This window comes from Anas platyrhynchos, chromosome 1, assembly GCF_047663525.1.
Source record: "Anas platyrhynchos isolate ZD024472 breed Pekin duck chromosome 1, IASCAAS_PekinDuck_T2T, whole genome shotgun sequence".
In the NCBI taxonomy this organism is placed as follows: Eukaryota; Metazoa; Chordata; class Aves; order Anseriformes; family Anatidae; genus Anas; species Anas platyrhynchos.
In genome coordinates, this window is record NC_092587.1 from 90843959 (window position 1) to 90858279 (window position 14321).

Here is a 14321-nt window from a genome sequence, read left to right on the forward strand (position 1 = left end):
TGTTTGTAATGCTTACTAATGCTAATACATTTATTTTAAAATATAACTACTTGTTATAGAACTGATTTTGCCTCCTTCATTAAGGATTTTACCTTTCCATTTGTCTCCATGGAAGAGATTGAATTCAATAATGCATTAAGTACCAAGTTCCCACTGAAATCTGTAGAATTTCTCTCCAGTAAAGTAGCTGGGTATGACCCTTCTGTAATATTCTATACATTATATGGTCTTGCTAGAAACAAAGTCAGTCTGCTAGAAGATTGTTCTCTGGATCAGTCAAGGTTTTGTTTCTGAATTATATTCTCTGTTTTCAGTAAAAAATGCGTAGAACTGAGACCTATGTTTTCTTTGCATCTCAAATGTCCCAAAGCCCATTGCTCACCCCTATCAAATGCTCTCTACTACCAGTGCTACCAGTGGAGAATAGCATTGATAGTGGAGAGATCAGGGAGAAAAAAAAATCCATAAAAAGGTTACAATGGGGACATTAAAAAAAAAAAAAGTCATCATTTCTGTTGAAATGCATACTGTTGTTCTGGAAAGGTAACCTCAAGAAAAAAGGCAGAGGAAAAAGTTATTGAACTATTAGGTCACTGTAACCTGCCTCATTCCTGGTTTAAGATAGCAGCATGAAGCTGGCAAGGTTTGCACACAGTTCCAGGGAAAGAAACCCCTAGGTACAACAGCATGAAGAATATCACCAGATGTCTCTCAGCTGTTTGGGGTTTCACTTTGTCTTCAGCATGCTGTCAATTCTAGCTGACATTGCTGCTTTCTGGAAGGGAAAAGAAAACCTGTTGCTGTTATTGCTGTTGCTCAGCCCACTAAAATAGGACTAGCTACAGGTTTTGTTGTTCTGGTCAACAGAGGGCTTGGAAAGAGTATGTTTACAAAGTATGTAAAAGTCACTGAAATAGCATTTTTCTGGTGACAATTGCTAAAGTTTTTGTTGTGTTTTCTCTGCTTATATTCTTTTTTTTTTTTTTCCTTCCCCTCTCCAGTGTGTTATAGCACTATTATTGATCATGAAGACATTGAACAAGAGTACTGTTTCCAAAATAGTAAGGAGAGGGTTCTGATTCATCCTTCCCTCTTCCCAAACATCTTAAGTAAGAGTGCAAATTGACAATAAATTTCCACTCTTGAGTTAGTCACCCATTGCGGATATGTGAAATCTGCATACAGAGTCATATGAATGCAAAGGCAGTTAGGGCTGCCAGCCATGGAGAAGAGGAGAGGCTTTGGATTCAGTGTTTCATGTTGGAAGTAACCATTTTATCATCTGTGCTGTTCTACTATCTCCTAACAGTTATTACACTTCAGCCAATTACCCTTGTACTGAGCCCAGGGTTAGGGCTAACTGAATTATTATTCATATTTGACAAGAATGCAAGGAACATAACTAGTCATGATCTGAAAACTTTAAGAAGGGTGAATCCACTGTTCTCCTTTTGAGTTTGCTTTAGTGGGCTGACTTTTTTTTTTTTTTTTTATAATTTAAATGTGTGTGATTTTTCTTTCTTTTTTATCTGTTTTCTGAACATTGCATCTATGTCTTGCCCTGTTTTAATAATAAAGATGCTATTTTAATACACTATATTTTCTTCCCATGAAGATATTTATATACTGGCATCAAGTCAACTATCATTCTTGTGTTCTGATAAAGTGAGCAGACTGAACTTCTTAAATCTGCTACTGTAAAACATTTTTTTCCATTCTTGAAGTCATTTTTCTGGCATTTCCCTACCCCCTCTCCAATATTTATAATATATTTAAATGTGTCTATTAAAGATGTATGCAGTTTTCTTTTATCAGCATCACAAATACTGCAGAAGAAAATTGTTTCCCTATATCCAGTCTCTATGCTCTCATTTATTCCCTGGGCAAAGGTGGTAAAGAGTGCACTAATATTTCTTACCCTAGTGTCATTCACTTTGGCTTATCCACTATAACTCACAAAGTTTTCTTAAAGTCACTGTGTTCTAGGATGCAGCTCCCATGACACAGTGCAGATATGGTCTATATCTCTTCTTCCCAGATGTTTTTTTGTTGATTTCACTACAGTATGTAGATTTTCTTTGAATGGACCCAGGACACCAAGTAACTCAGTTTGCCTAACTCGTCTGTCTTCTTCAGTACCACAACTTCAGCATATCCTCCAGTTTTACCAGGTCATGAGTTCATTACTCATTTACACAGGTTTAATGGAGGAGCTCCACCAAAGTCAGTGGGGATACTCTCAGGCTGGCTCATGGCCTCTGTATTTGAGCAAATTTTTGGCTCCTGGGATATAATCGTCCATTCTAATAAACAGTCAGAACATTACCAGTCCCAGTGTAGCTGCTGCATTTAACACCATCTCCAAACAATTTCTGGTCATTGTTTGGTTGTCCAGGGACCATTTCCAGTATGTGGATTCCTTGCAGTTATATGGTAGCCAAGGCATTTACTAACATAGATAATGTCTCTGCTGTGCCAAGTGGCCATGGGGCCCAAACATGTGAATGAGCAGATTTAATTTACTAGTGAAGATACAGCTATTGTGACAGTAAACAGAGCTGCACCAATTTCTCCCTCTCTGGGAGTATTTATGTGTGCATGTTAGAAGGATGTTTTTTTTCAGATATACCTGGCAGAAGTGCAGAGTCCAAATCCCTGGATGCTAGATCTGCTTAGGAGATGGAGCCACTACTCATAAGCATTTCCTAAGCTCTTTCTTAATGGCTCTCCATAGCAGTGGTAGCAGGACTGTAAGAAAGTTTTACCTGCAATAGCAACAGATTTTAAATTAAAGGTTGCAGACAGTCTTCTGAATTTTCCTAAAATAGTTTTTGTCTGTGATCAACAGGTTTTTTAGGGGACGTTTTTTCCTGCCTATAAAGGAGAAACTCCTGAAAATTTATCTTCTGTAGCATGCCCCTGTTGTGAGAGGTCTTCTAATGGCAGGGAAATGTTGCGGTTGTTTCTATATTTCTATAATAACTTTACAAGGGTTATTTCAACTCTTCCTGGGCTTCTCCAGCCCTGACAATTGTGACCAAGGGAAAAAAGTATGATTGGGCATCCTCTTCCTGAAATATCTTTGCTTGCCCTTAGCTATAAAGGAAATAAAACAGAAACTGGTGCCAGCTGAGTGATAGAAGATATACTAGTAAAAACTAAAAAAAATAAAAATCAAAGAAGGAAGTGAAAGTAGTTTTATTACATTTCCTTCTAGCTTTTTTTTATCCAGCTCTATGTAGTCACACTTGAGAACCAGGACATATATCTGTATCAAGAAAGAGATATTTATTTATTTAGCTCCTTTTCTGTCTGCAAATCACAAGCAATATTTGAATATTCATCCTTCAAATGTACTACACCCTATCTAAATTCGTGCCATCATTCAATGTCAAAAATACAAAGGGAATAGGAAACATTTCCCAGAGGACTTGGTGCAAATAGATTCTATTAAGTGAATTAAAAACTTGCATGGAGTTTAGTAAACTTTACAGCTACATCATCTCATCCAGTCTTCAGGAGTTTTAACCTTCATAAAGGGAAGAGAAACAGCTGTGGTGTTTGTTTGTTTTTCCTGGATACCATGGTAGCATCTACACTATAAAATCAAATATTTCTATCAACATTCCCAGAACTGTTTAATTTATTGATAGAGTTGTAGGTGATATAATTATTATCCAGATTTCAGAAAGAATGGGGAGAGTTGTATTGTTGGAAAGAAATAGATTATGGAAATATAACAGAGTAATACAGTTTTCCTTCTACACAAACTGTGATTTCATCAGGTAGTTCCCAAATATCAAGCATCTGGTTGAATCCTGCTTTGAGTTCTTACCATCTAAACAATTGCTGTTCTTCTTAGGTTTTGTTGGTGAGGAGAGAGTGAAATTTCTTTTCTTCTAATAGCCCAAAATAAACTACTGATGTGGAAAGTAGAAACAAACCAGAAAACAATCCAGAGTTGCTTTTTTAGTATAATCAATTGAATAATTCTAGTGAATTTCTAGAGGGCTTTTCTTCTCTGTAAATCAGATGTTGTCACTTGGAAGTAATCTGGCCAATATTCCTATCCATGAGTTGTATAAAGATACCTTTATCAAATACCTCATCTGAAACCGTGGCTCTTGGCTCTCATCAGCTTCTAGTTGCCTTTGCTACAAAGCATGTTGTGCTTTCTGAAGTTCCAGTTTCTCATGTAACATTCCAGTTAGTCCATTTCTATTTAATGGCATTAAAACTGTTTTCAAAGCCCAGTACAAGGAAACTTTTTGCACCATCTTCATCACGTTTTAAGTGTTGAACTTTTCATCTCAGTGCTCAAATCACTTTATAACTCCACATCCACACACATTTCCCCCCCCCCCTTTTTTTTTTTTTTTTTGTCATCCCTGAGAAAACCTAATCAGAAGAAACTTTGGACTAGAAATAGGATCTCTGTGAAACAAAAATTGTAATATATGTACCCTCACAAGGCTTTTTATTTTATTTAGGAAAAAAAAAATTAGAACTGTCCTGAAAACTTTCCATTTGTTTGCCCTTCTCCCAGTGCACTTTTCTGCTAAATGCTGGCAAAAGCAGACTCCTACTTTTCCTGCACGTTGGAGGGGAGAAGGAAGAAAAGGAAGCAGCAACCACTTTGGATATAAGAACTTCTTTTTTCACCCTACCTCTCCAGGCTTTCATTCCCACTGGCATTTGTATCTCCTGCAGCCTTTCTAGCCACAAACAATGCACATTGCAGCATACTTACTCCATTTGATTTGCCACTTTGCATCCCAGCTCTTGCCTGTCTGTCTCCCAGAGCTAAAATTCCTGCAAGCACAGTTTCCCTTTCTTCTCTGTGTTATATTCTCTGCAGAGTCCATTCCCAAGGCTTAGTAAATGACTCCTTGTTGTGATCAGCAGTCATGTGAGAATGAGGTACATCATTGGATGTGATATCTGGCTTCTTTTTGCCTTGTTTTTTAGTTGTGCAGAACTGTTCATGTCATGGGGACATTTTTTCTAAATGCAAGGGCTTCTGCTCATGTGTAAAAGCCTTGCTATTATACTAATACACTGTATGTACTATGTTATATTTTGTGTGTGCAAACACACTGTGCTAATTTAAATAAGTGATATAAAAAGGCCTTATGGTACTCAAAATCTCATTGAGACTTTTGTGCAACCAAAGAACATGAATAGAGATTGCCTGCTGGGTAGTCTACTGTGTCTTGATAAAGTTAGATTTGAAAGGAAGATGAGTACTGACATTCAGTGGTTTAAACAGCCCAAGGCACATGACTTTCAAAGGGATTATTTTACAAAGCAAATTTCCATTATTATTATTTCTTACCTTTCAGTCAGTCCTACGTTCCAAAAATGTGATTTGTTGCCTTCAATGATGGAAATTTTAATGTGACTGTAGTTAACAAAGTAAAAGGTAGTACTCAGGTCTCTACTAGGCACATAATTAATAGCTAGCAATGCCCTGAGAGGGGAAAAAAATCAAACAAAACACAAACAACAAGTCTTGAACTTCTGTTTACAGAACACCAAGTTTCATCACAATAATGTCTTTTCTTATCCTGGTATAAGTCGCTGGGAGAAAGCACCCATAATCCAAGGTTTAGCTAGAACCTTACTAGAGCTCAGATAATATTTTAAGTGATATGGAGCTGTTTTTCTATTTCCTCAGATTCTGAGACTTCTCAGTTAAACTGTTGAGTTGCTTATTCTTTACCATGCATCTGAAGGTCTTCAAGAATACTCTTGAAGAGTATTCTTCAAGAAAGAAAAAAAAAAAAAAAAAGAGGACTCTGGTTGGGTGATAAACGCTGAGTATACAGGTTCATTGTTCATCTCTATAACAAAAAATATCTCATCATCATACGGCTTTATCTTACAGAATCATAGAATCATGGAACAGTTTGGGTTGGATCATCATTGGGTTAAAGACCATCTAGTCTAGTCCCCTCTGCAGTGAGCGAGGACCTCTTTCCCTAAATCAGGCTGCTCATAGCCCCATCCTGTTGACTTTGAATGCTTCCAGTGATAGGGCATTCACAACTTCTCTAGACAACACGTGAAAACGTTTTTATTTTTCCAGAAAGGGAAAGAAGAACTTCCCCTACCCCACACAAAAATACATTAACATATTGGAAACAGTTGTGAAAAACTGTACTCGGCTCTGGCTCTGGTGAGGCCGCACCTCGAGTACTGTGTTCAGTTTTGGGCCCCTCGCTACAAGAAGGACATCGAGGTGCTTGAGCGGGTCCAAAGAAGGGCGACGAAGCTGGTGAGGGGCCTGGAGAGCAAGTCCTATGAGGAGCGGCTGAAGGAGCTGGGCTTGTTCAGCCTAGAGAAGAGGAGGCTCAGGGGTGACCTTATTGCTCTGTATAAGTACATTAAAGGAGGCTGTAGAGAGGTGGGGGTTGGCCTGTTCTCCCATGTGCCTGGTGACAGGACGAGGGGGAATGGGCTAAAGTTACGCCAGGGGAGTTTTAGGTTAGATGTTAGGAAGAATTTCTTTACTGAAAGGGTTGTGAGGCACTGGAACGGGCTGCCCAGGGAGGTGGTGGAGTCACCATCCCTGGAAGTCTTCAAAAGACGTTTAGATGTAGAGCTTAGGGATATGGTTTAGTGGGGACTGTTAGTGTTAGGTTAGGGGTTGGACTCGATGATCTTGAGGTCTCTTCCAACCTAGAAATTCTGTGAAAAAAAAAAAAATAAAACAAAACAAAACAAAAAAACATACAAATGTCCAACATTTCAGTGTGATACTTGGGATGAAAACTGGCCATCCCTGAAAGTTTATTCCCTGGTATGGTGTATGTTCTGCCATCAGGATGCTGGATAATCTTCTAGTACATAGGGAAGTCAAATATGAGCCTGTTTTGCCCCAAACAAGCAATTTAAATTTGGCCCAGCATGTGGCACATACTGGTTCTGAATACATGATTTCTGAGGTGAATGTATAAGAATGCCTCCTCTAATTATGCATCTTAAACACTAAACCTAGAAATCTTAAGAAATTAAACCTCTTAAGGAAAATAACATCCTGTAACAAATTATTTTTAAGAAATTTAAATGAATTAATTTCAAAAGGCAATTACATGCAAATACAGTAGAAGGAGAATAATTTGCACTAATGACTGGGATACCCATTGCAAATTACAGAGTTTCACAAATTACTGAGTGAATAAGCAAAACAAATCCACGCCAAGAATAATGCATCACTAAATGTCCAGCATTTTGTTTCTCCAAATGCAATTTAGTTTTAATTATGATATAGTAAAGCAATGAAGGGGCCACCCAGGGGAAAAATGCTTCTAAATGCATGAGAGACCTATGGCCCAAATTCTGTAATCTCAGTGTAGAATCCTAGCCAATAAACATCTCTTTGAGCTATTTAATTGTTTTTTGGTTTTTTTTTTTTTTTTTTTTTTTTTTTGGTATTCTCTATAATAACATAGGGAGTAATATAAATGCTAAATTACTGATATTAATCATAAGGTATAAATGGGATGAGTCTAAAGAGCAAGGGCTATGAATGCTATAGAAGCAGAGGTCATCCTTAAAAATGAAGTACCAATGTCTATGTGCTTATGAATTGCTCCTTGCCATGATATATGAGTATTTCACTGTCTTTGATGGATTCTTCCTTCTCATAATTTCAAAGCAGGGAATTTTTCCATTTTGCCGCTGGGAAGTAGCAGCCAGGAATAGATTAAGGAGGTCACATATGGAGTCTGCTAATGAAGTGGGAATTAACCTAGATCTCTGGAGTCCAGTATCTTATCTGTTAGAACAGGCTTTCATCTTGTAAAGCTTTTTGTGAAAGACAAAAGTAAAATTATTTTATTTGTGCTCAAGTCAAAGTATACCTCAGTTCTGTTACCTGTTTATCAGGAAGGGTCCACTGCAGCCAGAAATCCTCCAAGAAGATTCATGCATACTAATCGATGGCAATGCCCACAGTGAACCTACTGATCTGTATACAGCACAGAACAGTCACCAGGTAATCAGATGAGGCTGGCCTTCAACTTTTTGATGATGTGCTCAGAAAATCTTACCTTGGTGGGAGCAAGAAGAAGCTGAAAGATTAAATCATGAAACACAATGATATCAACTGCTAGATTAAAGGTCAACCCAAATACGTTCTTCCAAATGATCTCACAAACTCTGTTATAAACCTTTCAGCTGCTGTAAACGAAACAAAGTTGTTCATTCCTGAACTCTTGCTCTTCCTTCATCCCGTTTTCCAATGCTATGGATGCTGTCTTTTCTCTGGAGTTTCGCTAGGAATTTTTCCATGTCGGAAGAATCCCAGAAACCACATGTTTCCCTCATGAGCAGAACTATGCAAAGTACAAGAGGGTTGTCATAATGTCTTCCTCTATCAGTGTCTCTATAGTCAATACAAAGGGATTTCCCATACTCAGAGTTAAAAAATAAAAAAATGCTTAGGAAGTAAAGGAACTATTGTACTAGTGTTTTGGGTTTTAGATTGTTGTTGCTGTTGTTGCTTCTTTGCTTGTTTTAAGAATGGGGGAAGGTAAAGATGGGGAAGAAAAGACCATCAACAGAATGACAGGACAACTTAGTGGCGGCCAACAGAGGCATGGAAAGTCTTTAATAATGGAAACTCCCATACTGATACTGCTTGGATGGAAACTGATCAAGGGATGTTTCACTACAGAAAATAATTTCCTGTAGGTTAAAGTTGGGAAATGATTATTTGAAACAGCTTGAGTGACAGTATTATAAATTTTGTGAAACAGTCTTCACTGCAATTCTGTTAGAGCTCCAAGGCCATGAAGAAAAAGATCAGTGCCCAGTGCTATACCAGTGTAGACTGCAGTGTAAAACTGGTGCCACCACTGTCACTTGTGTCTGCTTGCAAGAAGACTGGCTGCACCCAAATTATCAGTGTTTCTTATCTTGGGTGTTTACTACACAATTTTTCATTTGTGGCAAGTAAGTTACCCATGACATGATTCGTGTGGTAGTTCCCACTGAACCACCATCTTTAATATCTTGGGTGTGGTTGACACTTTCAACACTTTGCTGAGTTTTCCTCAAAACATGACTAAAAGGTTGAATGCTTGAAGGTGATTGTAAGGATCAGAATAGAAATTTGTTTTGCTACCAAATCAGCAAACCATCTTATTGACTCGACATATACTTTACTCTGTGGACCTCTGTTAGAGCCAGGTGTTTGATGACTTTCAATATGGGTGGAGACAAAATAAGTTGAAAGCATCTCTTTTCTTTTGTGTGTATAAGTAGAATAGTGTAGAAGGAGTTGTGCTTCCTTCTGCCATGTTACAAGTCTCTCACTGGAGAGAAGCCAGATAAGCAAAGCAAGCATGGGAATGTTTGAAGGGGACTTTGCTTCTTTCCCTTTAGAAGTGCATTCTAAATACAGGTATTTAATCAGGAAACTGATAAGGATATATATATATATATATTTATATTAAAATATGTATGCCTGTCTTGTTTTCTTTTTTAACATGAATTATTTTTGATTCCTCAGAACCCAATCCTCTTCTCACCTCTACCTGTGGTTTATGAGGAAATTAGAAAAAAAAATAAAAATAAAAATTCTAACCCTTGTTTTCTTGAAATGAATCTACATAACAGTATACAGAATCCATGTGTTCTGCACCTGGGACAGAGTAATCCAGGGTGTACGTATAGACTGGGGGACTTGTGGCTGGAGTGCAGCCCTGCAGAAATGGATCTGGGGGTTTTGGTTGATTCTAAACTCGATATGAGTCAACAGTGTGCCTTGGCAGCCAAAAGGGCCAGCCATATCCTGAGGTGCGTTAAGCACAATATAGCTAACTAGTAGAAAGAAGTGATTGTTCTGCTATATTCAGCATTGGTGTGACCTCATCCTGAGTATTGTGTGCAGGCTCCACAATATAAGAAAGACATAAAAATATTTGAATGGGTTCAGAGAAGGGCTACAAAGATGGTGAGAGGACTAGATGGCATGACTTTTGAAGAGCATCTAAGGATACTTGTTTTTTTCAGCTTAGAGGTGTGGAGTCTGAGGGGTGACCTCCTTGTAGCCTACAACTTTCTTGTGAAAGGGGGAGTGGAGAGGGAGTCGCTGACCTCTTCTCTCTGGTGACCAATGATAGGATATGATGAAATGACTTAAAGCTGCATCAGGGGAAGGTCAGACTGGATGTTAGGAAAAACTTATTCACAGAGAAAGTAGTCAAGCATTGGAACAGGCTCCCCAGGGAAGTGGTCATGGTCCCAAACCCACTGGTATTCAAGAAGGGTTTGAATAGCACTCTTAGATATCTGATTTAACACTTAGGTTGTCCCACGCAGTCAGGAGCTAGACTCAATCCCTGTGGTTCCCTTACAATTTAGGATATCATATGACATCCTATCAAACTATATCTTAAGAAATACACATTCTGCACACTAAACTGTTCCTATCATATCACAAGTTATGGAAGAACCATTCTAGGTTGTTGATAAAGCACAGAAACAGACTCAGTTTTAACTATGTACAGATCTTTTTGCTCTTCTAATAACCATTGCATCTAGCCTGAAACTTAAATTTTCCACATCCTCGCACAAGGTTGTGCAAAATAATTTTAATGGAATTAATGGTGTTTGTACAGCTAAGACCATGCATAAACAAACCTGTAAAGACTATTGTTGATAATCACAACTTTCCCTTTTCCCTTTTCCCTTTTTCTTACTCTGTCCAGAACAACAAAGCAATTTTCTCTTGGGAAATGAATTTGAATGAATGCAACCTGCATTTACCCCAGTGACTATTATGATCAAGAAGGAAGACCTTTACCTGGGATGTGTATTTGGAATAGACCCTTTAAATCTGTCAGGTTCAGGCAATGGTTATTTCCATGTGGCCATTTTGCAAATGTGTTTTCAACTGTTCTCTGCTGGAGCTAGTGAGCATACTTCATATTGTCTCTGTTTCCCCTTGTAGCTTTCTCTTAAGTTTCTGTACAATTGAAAAGTTATGGTCTGATATCCCTTAAACAGTGGTTGCTATTATGTTTTGGAATGTTGTACTTTGTACCCAAACTGAAGTGTGTGCATTTCATAAAATCTCTTTTTTAACCTAGCACTTTCAGTTCTAAAACAGTATGTGCTAAGTCTTTCTCATTTGAGAAGTTGTGGAGTCTCCTTCTCTGGAAATATTCAAAACCTGCCTGGAAGTCATCCTGTCCAATGTGCTCTAGGTGGTCCTTCTTGGCAGGGGGGTTGGACTAGGTGGTCTTCAGAGGTCCTTTCCAATCTCAACCATACTGTGATACTCTGAAATACTCATAGTGGCTTTTTTTTTTTTTTCCCTTTTCTTTTCTTTCTATTCTTTTAATTTTAAGAAGTACTGGGGATGGAGGCATTATTTGACTTTGTAAATTGAGCTGTCTGATATTTTCATGTTTTTTTGATGCTGTTCCGTAGCCATGAACACAAGGTAGTAAAGAGCAATATAGCAACACTATGGTAGTAACACAGTTCTGTGTGTGTGAAATAACAAAGTGGTGCTGAAAACATCAGGTACTGATATGATTGTATTGCCCAGCATTTGTCTGGAGCCCAGCAGACACCAATAGGAGTGGCTCAGCGCTGAACTGCCAGGATTTCTGTTTTCCCATCTCTTACCCTCTTGTCTCTACCCTGGCTATTACGGTCTCACTTACATGTCATTATCTTATCATATTAGGACTCCATACCTAGTAAAACATGATTATTTAAAGAGGTAGATAAAATATTCACCTCACAGGCTTTTTATCTCCTTTCTAACCCAAGTGAATTTTTCTTCTTCATTGCCTATGCCTCCTTATTTCTCTTTTCCTTTGTTATGATCTCTACAGTTCAGTTGACTCTGTGACAGTTCAGTTAACTCTGACATTTTGGGGACATAGTTTGCATGAAAGAAACTAAGAAAAAAAAATACACTACACTTCAGCTTCAGAGCCGGAGTTCTGAAGCACTCTCCTGAAGCAACATACTGAGAGCAATAATGATAGTAATTCTTACATCATTAATTATCGTTATAAAATCTCTTACAACTGAAGAATGTTATTTAGGCTGCACAATCAAGCACTAGAAATGTTTGACCTAGAAGTTACCCTTTCAGCTTTAGCCCTGGTCTTTATGAGGATCTGTTCTGTGTGCAAGCTGGTTTCTATAAGAAATATTGTTTGTTTCTGTAATTAAGTTGTCATGATTCTTATGGGGACATAAATAATATTTTTGGAACCTGAAAAAATGATTTTTCCTGAATTTTCAGGAGGTCTCAGCAGGCTCAATTTAAATTAAATCTACCCTCTGTCTGTATATAGCATGTTACATATAGAATATACATGCAAGACTTTCAAATAATACAGACTGATGGTCAGATTCTGGAACTGGATCACCCTGTTCCCACTTCAGTTCTCCTCATCTCCATCATGCTATGTTCATTTGTGTTTTCTGTGCTTCTCAATACGCTGCCTCTGTTGCCCTTTCACACTGACAGGCATGAGCAGATCCAATGAGGAGTAATCATTTGTATTTCTAGCAACTTCTAAGGCTGTGTTTGTAACGACCTCTTTATTTCTTACCAATCAGCTTGGTGGTGGTGTGGTCACGCCCTCTTTTCTTTTGCTACCAAGGTCTCTGTATACAGAAGGTGCAGATGGTTATTTCAAGGGTTTTTGTCTTGTTAATATTAGTAAAGCAGATATTTGTTGCTTTCTTCAACTGCCAACTAATCCAACAGTGCACTTAATGTTTTCTAGCTTAAGTTTCAGTTTTGCAAACATTATAATGGAGCTAATTGTGGACTTATTTCAGTGAATTTACTCGTGCAGGTGTATCCACCTACATCCACCTAATAATCTGTAGGTGGATTTGCAGGGTTGGGTCTTGTTTATTTTCTGCTAGGCAAAGGTTGGGAGATTCTCAATCATGAAACCATTAAGAGTACCTTCAACAAGCAGGTAATAATGCATGGTCAGGAAAACCAACTCAGCTACAAAAGGAGAAATACCCCCTTTGGAGCTAGGGAAACAGAAGAGATAGTGGGCAACCTCACTTCATTTTAAAAACAGAGTATGATACTTCAGATTCTGCTTAAGAAGTATGGTAAATGTAATGCTACCTCTGTTTTCGTTTGTTAAGATTGTTGTCTTATAAAGATAATAGTATTTCAGATAAAAAGGTGATAATTGAAACTTGGACCCAAAAGGTATTTTTCTTAAAAGACAAACATTTATTGATATAGTTAATTCGAGGAGATAACTAAAGTGGTTTTCCACCTAGAATTTTTAATGTCATTGTTAGGTACTCAAAACATGCATAAAGGACAGCCCATAAATCTCAGTTCATGCATTTGATTCATCTTTTTCATCCTGCTTTCTCTGTCATGTCCTTAGAGAGGAGGAGAAACCCAAACTACAGCTTCTAGTATTTCCAGAGGGAATATATCAAAGTTACCAAAACAGACACACTGCTTTCTAAACCCCTCCTCTGAGAGCAATGGGGGTGGCCTGCATGTGGTGAAGTGCTTTCTGTTGCTGTGCACGTGGTGAGAAGGATTAAATGGTTGTTGCTTTGTTTGTGTGCCCAAATGTGAGCTTATGATTCTTTTTTAGTTGCCCAGCCACCTAAGACAATACTGCTGTGAGCAATCACAATGTAGGAAGTCACCGATTTTTGAGAGTGTGGCTTTTTTGGCACTGCCCAAGGTCTCTTGCTGAGTCTTGAATCCACGTTCTTAGGTCCAAGCACTTGTGAAAGCTGAAGCTGATCAAAAATTCACCTCAGGTTAAAATGTAGGAGCAGATAAGGGAACTTGAAAAAAATGTTGATCTAAAATGTTCCTCATACAAGCATACCCAATTTTTCAGGGTATGCTGATACGCGCTCCAAATGTTGTGATTTGGATCTAATCCTAAATAAGAACAACCAACATAATAACACATTATCCAGAACTATAGCTCTGCAAATTAAATGTTTGCTGAAAACAGGACTGGAAGGGGAGTAGTAGTTCACCTAATGCTTTGTAACGTTTGTAAGTCGAATCTATACGGCTGGGGAGTCTGAGGTATATTTGCTCTTCATTGCCATCTTTTTGAGCAGTGTCACTAGACTTACAGCAGGCTGTCAGGTTGTTTCAGGAGACTCTGATGTTCTTCCTTTTATGTTTCATAACTGACTTCATTGAGACAAGTGTGGCACGTAGGGAAATCTCAGATAACTTACTCAGCTTGAACTGGGGCAAGGAGCGGCAGTAGAATATTAACTCTGACGTGTCCCAGTGCAAAGAAGTCCCTAAAGGCTTTTTTCTCCACCAG

At 38.2% G+C, this 14321-nt stretch overlaps 2 long non-coding RNA genes across 2 annotated transcripts in view; one reads left to right on the plus strand and one right to left on the minus strand.

The window, feature by feature from the left end:
- LOC140001440 (uncharacterized) overlaps nt 1-4860 on the minus strand; it is a 33487-nt gene extending 28627 nt beyond the window's left edge. The window contains exon 1 of the long non-coding RNA XR_011806663.1: nt 4751-4860. This is a non-coding gene — a long non-coding RNA (uncharacterized lncRNA). The remainder of the gene's footprint in view (nt 1-4750) is intronic.
- The window catches only part of LOC106016774 (uncharacterized), a 93873-nt gene that overhangs the window by 52891 nt on the left and 26661 nt on the right, over nt 1-14321 (plus strand). The window lies entirely within an intron of this gene.